General features: G+C 36.4%; 1 pseudogene; it reads left to right on the top strand.

Annotated features, from left to right (window-relative positions):
- Positions 1-11,274: 11,274 nt before the first annotated feature.
- On the top strand, positions 11,275-12,174 carry LOC102835877 (annotated as a pseudogene).
- Positions 12,175-12,753: the final 579 nt, after the last annotated feature.

Genomic DNA, 12,753 nt, shown 5'->3' on the forward strand with positions numbered 1-12,753 from the left:
TCAACAGAATAAAAGAAATAATAAAGAGAGCAGAAATAAATGATATAGAAAACAGAACAACTAAGAAAGAATCAACAGCAAAAGGATATTATTAACTAACAACAAAGTTTTCATTATAACATAACAAGATAATTATATTTTTGTTTCTCCCTGAATTACAAATAAGATCTAAAACTGAACACTGAAAGCATTGTTGCTGTTGTAAATTGCTGTCAAGTTTGTTCCAACTCATAGTTACCCTATATAGGGTTTCCAAGGAGCGGTGGGTGAGCTTGAACCACTGACCTTGCAGCTCAAATTGACCTTACAGTCCAGTGCATAAACCCACAATGCCATACCAATATTCCGAGTTCAGAGAGCTTCCAACTTCCAGATCCAAATGTTTTTCCATGTTCTTTTTATTTTAAAGGGCACAAAAGAAATGTCTCAGCAAAACACTCCAACTCAAATAAATAAGAAAGAAGAGTTGGTGACATATATATAGATAGATAGATAGATAGATAGATACTTATATATATAGATATATACTTATATATATAGATATAAATATACTATATCTATCTATCTATCTATCTATCTATCTATCTATCTATCTATCTATCTATCTATCTATACACATACATACAAACCGTGGTGCTTACAGAATTCAAGATGATAGATCAAGGAAGAAGACCTGAAGAGACATGTTCTTTTAAACAGCAGTTTCTCAACTGCTCCTATGCCAGATAAAAAGGAGTCTGCAATCCTAAAACAAATAATTTAAAATTACTTAGGGAGTCAGTTGAGTCATAAACCAACGAAGGCAGCTGAGTTTTTTCTTCTCAATTTCCCACCCAAGAACAATATATATTGACTTGAAGGAACTCCAAGAAGAAGCCATGAAGTGGAATTTTGCAGCATTAGGAAACTGCAGTAGGAAACAGTGTCAAATTACCCAGCAAGCAAGTTAAGAAAAGATTTATTTGTGCTACTTAACAACAAACAAAATTTACTAATCTGTAGTCAACAATTTCATGTTTTTTCACATAAAAGTTTCTACTACTAGGTATGGCTGGCATCTGTTTCTCTCCAAACCTCATAACACTTTCCTACAGAATCAGACTCTTAAAATTTACAATCCCAGGCAGGGATGGAGTACCCAGTAAGTAAGGTAAGCAAGGATTACTTGTACTATTTATTAATATGTAGTGAACCATTTCATGTGAGTAGTTTTATTTGGGTAATCTGTTAGTGGTAGGAGGGAACTTTAAAGCACTCTTGAGAGAATGCATACATGTGTTCAACTGGAAAGCTTAGATGTGGATAGCAATCACACAAAACCATTTCTCTTTTTTGTAAATATACTCAAGTGCCTGGCACTTCCAAAATGTGTCTTTCATTTTGTTCTTCAAATGGTGGTGGTGGTGGCTGTGTCCCGTGGAGTCGGTTCTGACTCATAGCAACCCTGTACAGGGTTTCTGAGGTTGTAAATCTTTATGGGAGCAGACTGTGAAACAGCTGGTAGTTTCTAACTGCTGACTTTGCAGTTCGCAGCCTGATTCATAACCACTATGCTATCAGAGCTCCTTCAAATGGTGCTGTTAGAATTAGTCAAAGAAGCAGAGGTAATAAGGGAGAAATATGCATAACAGAACAAAGCATTTGTCCTAGAACCATTCTCATGATTATTGTTATATCTGAGCCCACTATGTCATTTATCTTGTTAGGATCGTCTTCTCAAACATTATATGGGACCTTCTTTACAAACATTATATGGTCAGGAATGGGGTCTTGGATAAGCAAAGAACTGCTTAAGAAGAAGAATGAAGTTGGAGGCCTCTCACTCTCGATTTTAAATTTTACTTCATAGCCACAGTGGTAAAACAGCCTGATATTGGTACAATTAAAGAGATATAGATCAATGGAACAGAATTGAGAACACAGAAGTAAATCCATCCACATACAGTCAATTAATCTTTGACAAAGGGTCAAAATGTATCAAATGGAGAAGAGATAGTTTCTTCAATAAATGGTGCTGACAAAACTTGAACTCGATTTGCAAAATAATGAAACAAGACCTATATCTCACTCTGCATAAAAAAAACAAACAAACAAATTTAATATGGATTAAAGATATAAATGTAAATCCCAGAGCTATAAAGATCATAAATGTAAAAATAGGGATAAATTTAAGAGTTCCAATACATGACATACATAGACTACCAAATATGGAAAATCATACAAGCAATAGAGGACAAAATTAAAAACTTATGTGCATCAAATGATTTCACCAAAATAATAAAATAATGGTCAATGTAATTGTGGGTTACAGTGCCTTATATTGCTGGTTACATGTACATATTGGAATTGAACAATTATGTAAATTACATAAATAAATACTGAACAGTGGTACTGTGTGGTTTCATTGAAGGAATATGAGTATATAAATTAGCAAAGGGAAGACATTAGAATGATTCATGTGGTAATGGATTAGAATTGGAGACATAAATCCAAACTCATGTTTAGCATAAACTATATACAGATGGTTATATATACAAATAAGATAGTTATATATGCAAATATATATAGATATGCACACACTATATATGCATATGTAGAAATTTGTATGTGTGTGTGTGTGTGTGTGTGTGTGTATACACATATACCTTTGCTTGCTTTGTCAGCTGTGTACACACATATACCTTTGCTAGCTTTGTCAGCTGAAAGGGTCTAGAAATGAATATACATCAATGAAAACAACCACACCTATTTTCCAGTTCTTGTTTTCTAGCACCATTCACCAATAAAAGAAGCCAAAGCTCCTTGGAGATATGGCTAATTTTAGAACTAAAGCAGGAAATATTAATTATGATGATGTAACTTAAGGAAGTGTTTTAAAAAACTAATAAAAGATGAAAGTCAGGGGTATCCAGGATGCAAAAGAAAGATCTCCCAATGACCAAAGCTACAACAATTTCGGCAGTAAAATAAGTAGTAAAGTAAATATAAGTATCTATGAATTCAAACCTTACATAAATAAATGCCAGAACAAACAAGTAAATGAAGGAGAATAGATAAATCTCTTGTGAATTTCTTCCAAAGGGTACGGTATGAGCAAGGGAAACAAGAGTAATTTACACTGCAGAAACATGAGAAACACTATTTCCAGTCAACTGATAAAACATAATACAACAGGAATAAGTTATATACCAATGATACAGTGTCATGAGAATGGCACTTTTCCTCTTTGTTCTTCTTATCAAAAATGAAAATCCCAATTTACTCATTAGAAAAAACATTAGACAACTCCCAATTGAAGAACATTCTAAAATTACTGAACACTCCTAAAAACTATCAAGACCATCAACAAATAGAGAAATATGTGAAATGATAAAGTATGAGGACTAAATACAATGTGATATCTTAGAAGGAGACCTGGTGGTATGTGCATTATGTGTTGAATTATTAACTGTAAGGTCAGCAGTTTGAATCAACCAGCTGCTCTGTAGGAAAAAAAATAAGGATTTTGCTTCTGTAAATATTTACAGCTTCATACATCCTACATAGGATGCCTGGTGTGGCAGAGTGCCTTAAGGTGCTGCACTGCAAAATCAGATTGAACAGCAAGGTCAGCAGTTCAAACTCTCCAGCCACTCCTTGGAAACTCTATACAGGATCACTATGGGTCAGAACTGACTCAACAGCACTTAACAACAACATAAACCACAAATCCTATATAGATTCGCTATGAGTCGGGACTGATTTTAGTGCATACAACCACCAACACTACCAGATTGAATCCTGAAAAAAGATAGGAACATTTTTTAAAAAAACAAGCTAAAATTAAGGATATCTGAAAAAAAGTATGCTGTTGTTGTTGTTAGGTGCCATCAAGTTTGTTCTTTTGGCAGCCCATGGTACTTTCAATAGTCTCCAACACCATAACTCAGGTTGAATAAGAATGGTGAAAGAATACAACCTTGTCACACACCTTTCTCAATTTTAAAACATTCAGTGTTACCATGTTATGTTCAAACAACTGCCTCTTGGTCCAGGTACAGATTCCTCATGAGCACAATTAAGTGTTCCAGAACACTCATACTTCTCAATGTTATCCATAGCTTGTCACGATACACACAATCAAAAGCCTTTGCATAGTCAATAAAGCACAGGTAAACATCTTTCTGATATTCTCTGTTTCAGCCAAGATCCATCGGACATCAACAGTGATAGCTCTCGTTCCATGACCTCTTCTGAATCTGGCTTGAACCTCTGAAAGTTCCCTGTCAATGTATGATTGTAGCCATTTCTGTATTACCTTTAGCAAAACTTTACTCATATGGGATATCAAAGACATTGTCCGATGATTTCCGCATTCCATTGGGTCACTTCTCTTTGGAATGGGCACAAATATGGATCTCTTCCAATCAGTCAGCCAGAGGGTTGTCTTCCAAATTTCTTGGCAGAGATGAGTGAGTGCCTCTTGTGCTACCTCACCTGAAAGATTTCAATTTTTATTCCATCAATTCCTGGTGCCTTGTTCTTTGTCAATTCTTTCAATGCACCTAGGACTTCCTCCTACAGTATCATTGGCTCTTGATCATATGCTACCTCTTGAAATGGTTAAACATGAACCATTTCCTTTTGGTACAGTGACTCTATGTATTTCTTCCATCTTCTCTTGATATTTTCTGCATCATTCAATAATTTGTCCAGAGAATCTTTCCTCTATTTCATCCTCACCAGCTTTAGTGGTTGATAGTGTTCAGTTAATAGTGATGAATCAATATTGACTAACTGTGACCAATGTACCATAATTATAATAAGATGTAAAAAATAGAGAAAACTGGGTGTTGGGTATATGGGAACTCTGAACTGTCTTCACAACTTTCTGTAAATCTAAAACTAACTTAATTTTTAGAAAGCAGAGTATAGAGGGAGCCAAACTCTGCAAAAGTGTAAAGTAAAAAGAAAAAAAGAAAGAAAGAAGTGGAATGCATGCTAACGTACCACGTTCTTTTAGTAGCACTGTCCTGAATTTCTCACAAGACTTCTGCTCATACTTCACATTATAAATTTTAGTTATTTAATCTTACTTTACTAACATTTTAGGCTATGAGCTTAGTTGAAAATTAAAATTTTCACTGTTAGAAAGTAAGAGTAACAGAGGGAGAGAGAAAAAGCTAAGGAAAGAAAATAAAGTAAAAGGAAGGGGAAAAGGAAATAAGGAAGAATGGAAGGAAGATAATGAGGGAGAGAAGAAAGAAGGAAGGAAGAAACGAAAGAGGAAAAACTAGATTTTGGAGAAAACATGATAATCTATCCCACAGTTCCATGAGACTATTTTTGTATAGAAGAAATTTATGTAACATGGAAAATTCAAGGAAACCATAATTGTGGTAGATAAGGAAACTCTTTAGAAAACTCATAACAAAAGCTATCATTAAGGGATGTTGTTGTTGTGTGCCTCTTAGTTGATTCTGACTCACAGTGGCCCTATATAAGATTGTCAAGGAGTATCTGGTGAGTTTGAACTGCTGACCTTGTGGTTAAGTAGTCAAGGGCCACACATATAATATTTAATTTACTATATTAAAAACTAGGTAATCATAAATAATGTTTGAGAAAAGTATGGCAAGGTGGCAAAATAGTATTTTAGAAGCCAAACGGGACTAAATAGAAAGAGATGAGCTCTGAGTAGCTTATTAAAAGATGAATGTGTATTTCCTGTGTGGTAAGTGTTGGAGAGAAGAAAATCGGTAGGCTACAGTGCCATAATCCTTAGTGGCAAGTTCTTATGGAAGGAAGTATATGAAAATATTGAGAACTGATGACAAAGAACTCTAACTCAATCTCTTTGCTTTAGATCCAACAGAAGCAAAATTGATTAGGTAAAATGAAATTCCATAATTATTTTCAATTGTAATGTCTCCTTTCTCTTGCTTCTCTCTCTGTGTGTCTATCTATCTCTTTCTCTTTCTCTCTCACATTGCATTCAATTAAACCAGAGTATGGTGGTGGAAGAAGTAATAGAAAATGAGCTCTGAATCCAAAACATGGAAAAGTGTGCTGACAGTTAAAGATCATATTTATTATCTACCACCTTGATATGCCAAGTGAGAATTGGGATTTTGTTGTGGTTGTTATGTGCCATTGAATGGGTTCTAACCCATAGCAAACTATATACAACAGAATGAAACACCACCTGGTCTTGAGCCATCCTCACAAATACTATGGAGTCCTGATGTGGTGCCATGAATTAATGCACTGGACTGCAAAGTCGGTTTTAACCACAAGGTCTGTGGTTCAAGCTCACCAGCTGCTCCTCAGAAACCCTACACAGGGTCACTCTGGGTTGAAATCAACTTGACACTTAACAACAACAGCAATAATGGTGGTCCATAGTACTTTCAGTATTCTTCACCAACACCATAACTCAAAATTTTCTACTGTCTTCTTTATTTTATATCCAATTTGCCATTGTATATGAGGCAATTGAAAATACCATGGCTTGAATCAGGTGCAACATAGTTCTCTAACTGACTGCTTTGATCTTCAACACTTTAAAGAAGGCTTTTGCTGCAGATCTGCCTAACTCAATATGCCCTTTGATTTCTTGAATTATTTGACAGCATCAAACTTTTCTCTGGTTTTCATGATGTTATTTATTGGGTGAACTGTGAGGATCCTTGTTTTCTTAATACCAAGGTTCAATCCATACTGAAAGTTATAGTGTTTGATATTCATCAGCAAGTATTATTCACTTTCTGAAAGCAAGGTTGTATCATCTGCATATTGGAAGGTGTAACAATATATTCCTTCCATCTTCTTATGATACTTCCTGTCTCATTCGGTATTTTGCCCATGTTGTTGTTTTTGTTAAGTACAGGTAGTTCATAAATCTTTCTCCAATACTGATGCCATATTCTTCTTCATATAATCCAGTTTCTTGAATTATTTGCTCAGCATATGGATTGAATGAGTATGATGAAATGATACAACCTTGCCACACACCTTTCTTGATTTTAAGCCATTCAGTATACACTTCTTCTGTTTGATTAACTGCCTCCTTATCTATGTACAGGTTACTCATGAGCACAGTTTAGTGTTCTGGAATACTCATTTTTCACAATGTTATCCATAGTTTGTTATGATCAATATAGTTGAATGCCTTTGTACATCGTCAGAAAGACACACGTAGACATCGTTTTGATATTCTCTGCTTTTATTCAATATCCGTCTGATGTCAGTAATTATTCCTCTAGTTCCAAATCCTCTTCTGAATTGGCTTGAATTTTTGGCAGCTCCCTGTTGATGTCCTGTTGCAACCATTTTTAAATATCTTCAACAAAAATTTATTTGCATGTGATATTAATGATATTGTTTCATGATTTTCCTATTCCACTGAGTCACCTTTCTTTGGATTAGGTACAAACGTAGATCTCTTCCAACAGGTTCACTAGGTAGCTGTCTTCCAAATTTCATGTCAAAATGAGTAAGTGCCTCCAGCACAGTGTTTATTGAAACACTCCAGTTAGTATTCTAACAGTTCCTGAAGCTGAGTTTTGCCAGTGTCCTCAATACAGCTTGTACTTCCTCTTTAATATCATTGGTTCTTGATCATATGCTACCTCTTGAGATGATTGAGCATTGATAAACTCATGGGGTACAGTAACTCTGTGTATACCTTCCATCTTCTTTTGGTACTTTCTGTCTCATTCAATGTTTTGTCCATGTTATTGTTGTTGTTAAGTACACTTGCATTACTTCTGAACTCATAGCAACCTTGTATAGGGTTTCCAAGGAGTGACTGGTGGGTTTGAACTGCCAACCTTTCAGTTATCAGTCCAGCGCTTATTCTACAACAGCACACCAGGACTCCATTTTGTCCATGGCGGTGGTTGGTGGTTATGCGCTGTGGAATCGGTTCCGACTAATAGTGACCTTGTACAGGGTTTCCAAGTCTGTAAATCTTTACAGGAGCAGCAAGCTTCATCTTTCTCCCACAGAACAGCTGGTAGTTTTGAACTGCTGATCTTGTGGTTCCAAGCCCAATTCATACCACTGTGCTCCTTAGGTTCTTCAATACTGCAGCCCAACGCTTGAATTTTTGTCTTTAGTTCTTTCTGTATGAGAAATACTTTTGTTTTCTTCCCTTTTGGTTTTTTAATGTCAGGTCTTTGCATATTTCATTGTAATAATTGACTTTGTCCTTTACAGCTGCCCTTTAGAATTTTCTGTTCAGCTCTTTTATTTCTTCATTTTGTCAAGTTGCTTTAGTTTCTTGATGCTCAGAAGCAAGTTTCAAAGTCTCTTCTGACAACCATTTTGTTCTTTTCATTCTTTCCTGTATTTTTAATGACCTTTTACTTTCTTCCTCTATGTTGTTCTTGATGGCATCCTACAATTCTTCTGGTCTTCAGTCACTGCTGTCTAATGCATCAAACCCACTCTTGAAATGGTCTCAAAATTCAAATGGCATATACTCAAGGTCATATTTTGCCTATCATGGGCTTGTTTGAATGTGCTTTAGTTTCAGCCTGAACTTACATATGAGAAATTGATAGTTTATTCCACAGTTGGCTGCTGCCCTTCTTTTGGCTTATGACATTCAGCTTCTCCACTATCCCTTTACATTGTTGCTGTTGTTGAATGCCATCAAGTTAGTTCCAATCCATGTTGTTATTGCTAGGTGCCATTGAATCGATAACCCATAGTGATCCTGTATAGGGTTTCTGAGGAGCAGCTGGTGAGCTTGAACTGCTAACTTTGCAGTTCAGACAGCTTTGCAATCGGGCTCATAAACCAACAGCAGAATTTGATTCTTGTATAGTCAGTTTGAATCACATGTATATTGTTGTTGTTAAGTGCCATTTAGTTGCTTCCAACTCATATTGACCATATATATATATATATATATATAGGGTTTCTGAGGAGAGGCTGGTGAGTTTGAATTGCTGTTCAAGCCTTGTAGTTCAAACTGACCTTGCAGTCCTGTGTTTATCGTACAGCACCATACCAGAACACCTTTTATGTTGTTGAAAAAATTCATTTGCAGTTAATAAGGTATTAATCTTGCAAAACTGTATCATGTGACCACCAGCATTTTTTCTATCACCAAGGCCATATTTTCCATCTTCTAGTCCTTCCTCTTTATTTTTAACTTTTGCTTCCAATCACCAGTAATTATTAACACATTTTGATTGCATGTTTATCAAATTCAGACTGAAAAAGTTGATAGAAATTTTCAATTTCATTATCACTGTCTTTAGCTGTTGGTATAAAGTTTGAATAACTCCTATTAACTGGTCTTACATGTAAGTATAGGAGTCTTGGTATAGTGCTGTGGGTAAATGTGCTAGATTGCAAAGTTGGTTTGAAACACAAGGTCAGTGGTTCAAGCTCACCAGTTGCTTCTCGGTAACCCTATTCAGGGTTGCTAAGGGTCAGTACTGACTCTACGGCACTTAACAACAACAACAACTTGTAGATATATGGATATTATCCTATCACAGGTAGCATTGAAATTCAAGATACATCTTAAAATATTCTTTTTGATGGTGAATATGACACCATTTTTCTTCATTTTTTTTGTGTCTGGCATGGTTAACTGTATAATTGTCCCATTCAAATTGGCCAATACCATTTCATCTCAGTTCACTATTGCCTAGGATATCAATCTTCATACATTCCATTTCACTTTTGATGTCTCCCCATTTCCCTAGATTCATATTTTGTACATTCTGATTAATAATTATGTTTGTAGTTGTTCTAAGTTTTCCTTGTACAACATCAGCAAAAAAAGGCACTAAAAGCTTTGCTCCATTCACATCACTAAGGATAACTCTGCTATCAGGAGACAACTCTTACTCAGTCATATTTTCAGTGACTTCCAAACTTAGGAGCTCATCTTCCAGCACTATATCTGACAATGTTACATTGCTATTCATAAAGTTTTCAGTGAATAAGTCTTCAGAAGTGGTCTTCCTCTTCTTCTTCCTAGTCTGTCTTGGTCTGGAAGCTCTGCTAAAATCTGTTCACCATGGGTAGCCCTACTGGTTTTCAAAATATCAGTGGCATACAGTCAACACACAAGCCACCACAGTATAACAAACTTACAGATGAGTCGCAGGTCCGAGGATAGTGAAGGATTTCTTGGAAAACTTGAACTAAATCAGAAAGTGATGGTAAACATGTTTTTTCAGGGATATTCTCAGTGGAACACAACTTTTACTAGAGACAATGTTACCAATCAATTGTCTGGACGTAGTGATATGGCAGTAAATCACCTTCAGGAACTTATTGGCCGTGGATAAACTGGAGAAAAGGAAAGGGTCAAAGCGTTAACTGTGCTTGATAGTGTAAATGAATCAAGGGGGAAATGCTGACATTTGAAGGTTAAGATCTGGAGCAACAATGAAAGGTTATCCAGGAGGGATAGGAAGGCTTGTCAAGTCTAAGAACCACAGCAGTATAAATTAGTGGGTGAAGGTTGACCAAAGTCATGCTAGTTATAAAGAAGGGGAGTAAATTTCTTATGAAATCAGAGAATATATCATTAATAATCAACAGTATTCTAAATGGAAATGCAGTTAAAATAGTGAGGCTAATGTTGAATTGCCAAATGTTTTATACATGATTTCATAAATTTTTTTTAAAGTAAAAACAAAACAAAAAATAGCATGATGCTAAAAGGGAAGAATTTAAAATCAGAGATATAATCTGATTGTGTAATTTGCAGTCTGCATTCTCATGGGTAAAGGACCTGAGTTGCTAAGTGCCATAGATCAATTCACAGTCATAGCAGTCCCATAGAGGGTTTCCAAGGCTGTAAGTCTTTGCCAGAGCAGAAAATTTCATTTTTCACCTGAGAAATGCCTGGTGGGCTTGAACCACCAAACTTGGGGTTCAAAGTCTATTGCTTATTCTACAGAGGACCTGATTAGAACTCCCTATATATAAATTCCACTGTGACTGTGGACTTCCAGCTACCCATTTTCTTAACAATAAATAGTGGCAACAAACCACACAGGCGTTTTCTACCAAAAGGCCATAGTTAGAGGAGAAAGCACTGGACAGGAGATATCAGAGAAATTTGTTTCAAGATTGCCATTCAAATATAATAGTTTTCTCTGATCTTAGACTGTGCATTCATGTGTTCTCTTACAGATGTTTTCCATACAAAGTAGTATATTATTTTTCTCTTCTTCCACAAAAGGATAATGTAGGTATGATAACAACTTTAAAAGATAGGAGCAGTGTTTTCACTGTAGAGGCGATCGAGTAGCAATTCCCATGAAGGCCTTGTGCACACTTCATGAGTACAAGTTGGTGAGGTGCTGCCTGCCCATCCCCAAGTGTAAGACACCACCACTGTACCAAATACACATCTTTGTTCCCAACCACATCATCACCAGTCCCACTTCTGGTACTTTGTTTCACAACTGAAGAAAATGAAGACATCCTCCAGAGAGATTCTGTACTGTGGGCAGTTGTTCAAGAGATCCCCACTGAGGGTGAAGAACTTAGGTATCTGGCTGCACTAAAACTCCCAAAACAAGACCCAGAACATGCATCACCAGGAGTACTGGAACTTACCACCTCTGGCACCTTCATCCAGTGCTACTGAGGCATGGGCTCTCAGCACTGCATACATGCCCATTCTATCCAGATCATGAAATTGTAGGAGGCTGGAGTCTTGGTGTGGCTCTGTGGGTTAATGCTCTGGACTGCAAAGTCGGTTTGAACAGAAAGGTTGGTGGTTCAAGCTCAACAGTCACAACTTCGAAACCCTATACAAGGTTGCTATGTGCCACAGCTCACTCAAGACCACTTAAAAACAACAACAAGCAGCCAGCAAGTGTTGTCCACAAGCTGTCAAGCAGTTCCACGGCCCCAAGGTCAAGTTCCCATTCCCCTACGGAGTCCTGTGTCACCAGCAAAAGCCTAGATTCACGGCCTAGCAACCAAACCTCTTCTTCCATGCACTGTCCTTTCCCGTAACACTAGTCTGCCCAATAAATGTCTCAGGAAATGAAGAAGAAAAAAAAAAGATCAACAAACAACTTAGGGTAAATAATCTATATGCAAATATGTCTTAATGGTTGAAATATAATTGTTCTATTGAAAACTGTATAGACTTCAGAGCACCAGAACATTGTTAGTCGTAGTGCCAGAAGACGAGCCAGTCCCTAAAGTTGCAAGGCACTCAAAATGTGACTGGGGAAGAGCTGCCTCCTCAAAGTAGAGTTGACCGTGATGACACACATGGAGTAAGCCATCATTTGCTGATGGGTCACAACTCAAAATGAGAGAAACAGGGGTAACCATCCATCAATAATCAGAACATGGAATGTACAAAGTATGAATCTAGGAAAATTGGAAACTGTCAAAAATGAAATGAAATGCATGTCCATCAATAAACCTTAGTTAACTGAAATGGACTGGTATTGGTTGTTTTGAATCTGACAATCACATGGTTTACTAAGCCTGGAATAACAAATTGAAGAGGAATCGCGTTACATTCATCATCAAAAGAACTTATCAAGAACAGTCATTAAGTACAATGCTGTCTGTGACAAGATAATGTCCATAAGCCTACAAGAAAGACCTTTTAATACCAATATTATTCAAATTTCCACAATAACCACCAAAACAAGTGATGATGAAACTGAAGAATTCTACCAACTTCTTCAATCTGAAATTGATCAAACATGCAAATGAGATACATTGATAATTACTGGTGATTGGCATGCAAAGGTTGGAAACAAAGAA

Source organism: Chrysochloris asiatica, unplaced genomic scaffold (genome assembly GCF_000296735.1).
Source record: "Chrysochloris asiatica unplaced genomic scaffold, ChrAsi1.0 scaffold00191, whole genome shotgun sequence".
NCBI classification, from domain to species: domain Eukaryota; kingdom Metazoa; phylum Chordata; class Mammalia; order Afrosoricida; family Chrysochloridae; genus Chrysochloris; species Chrysochloris asiatica.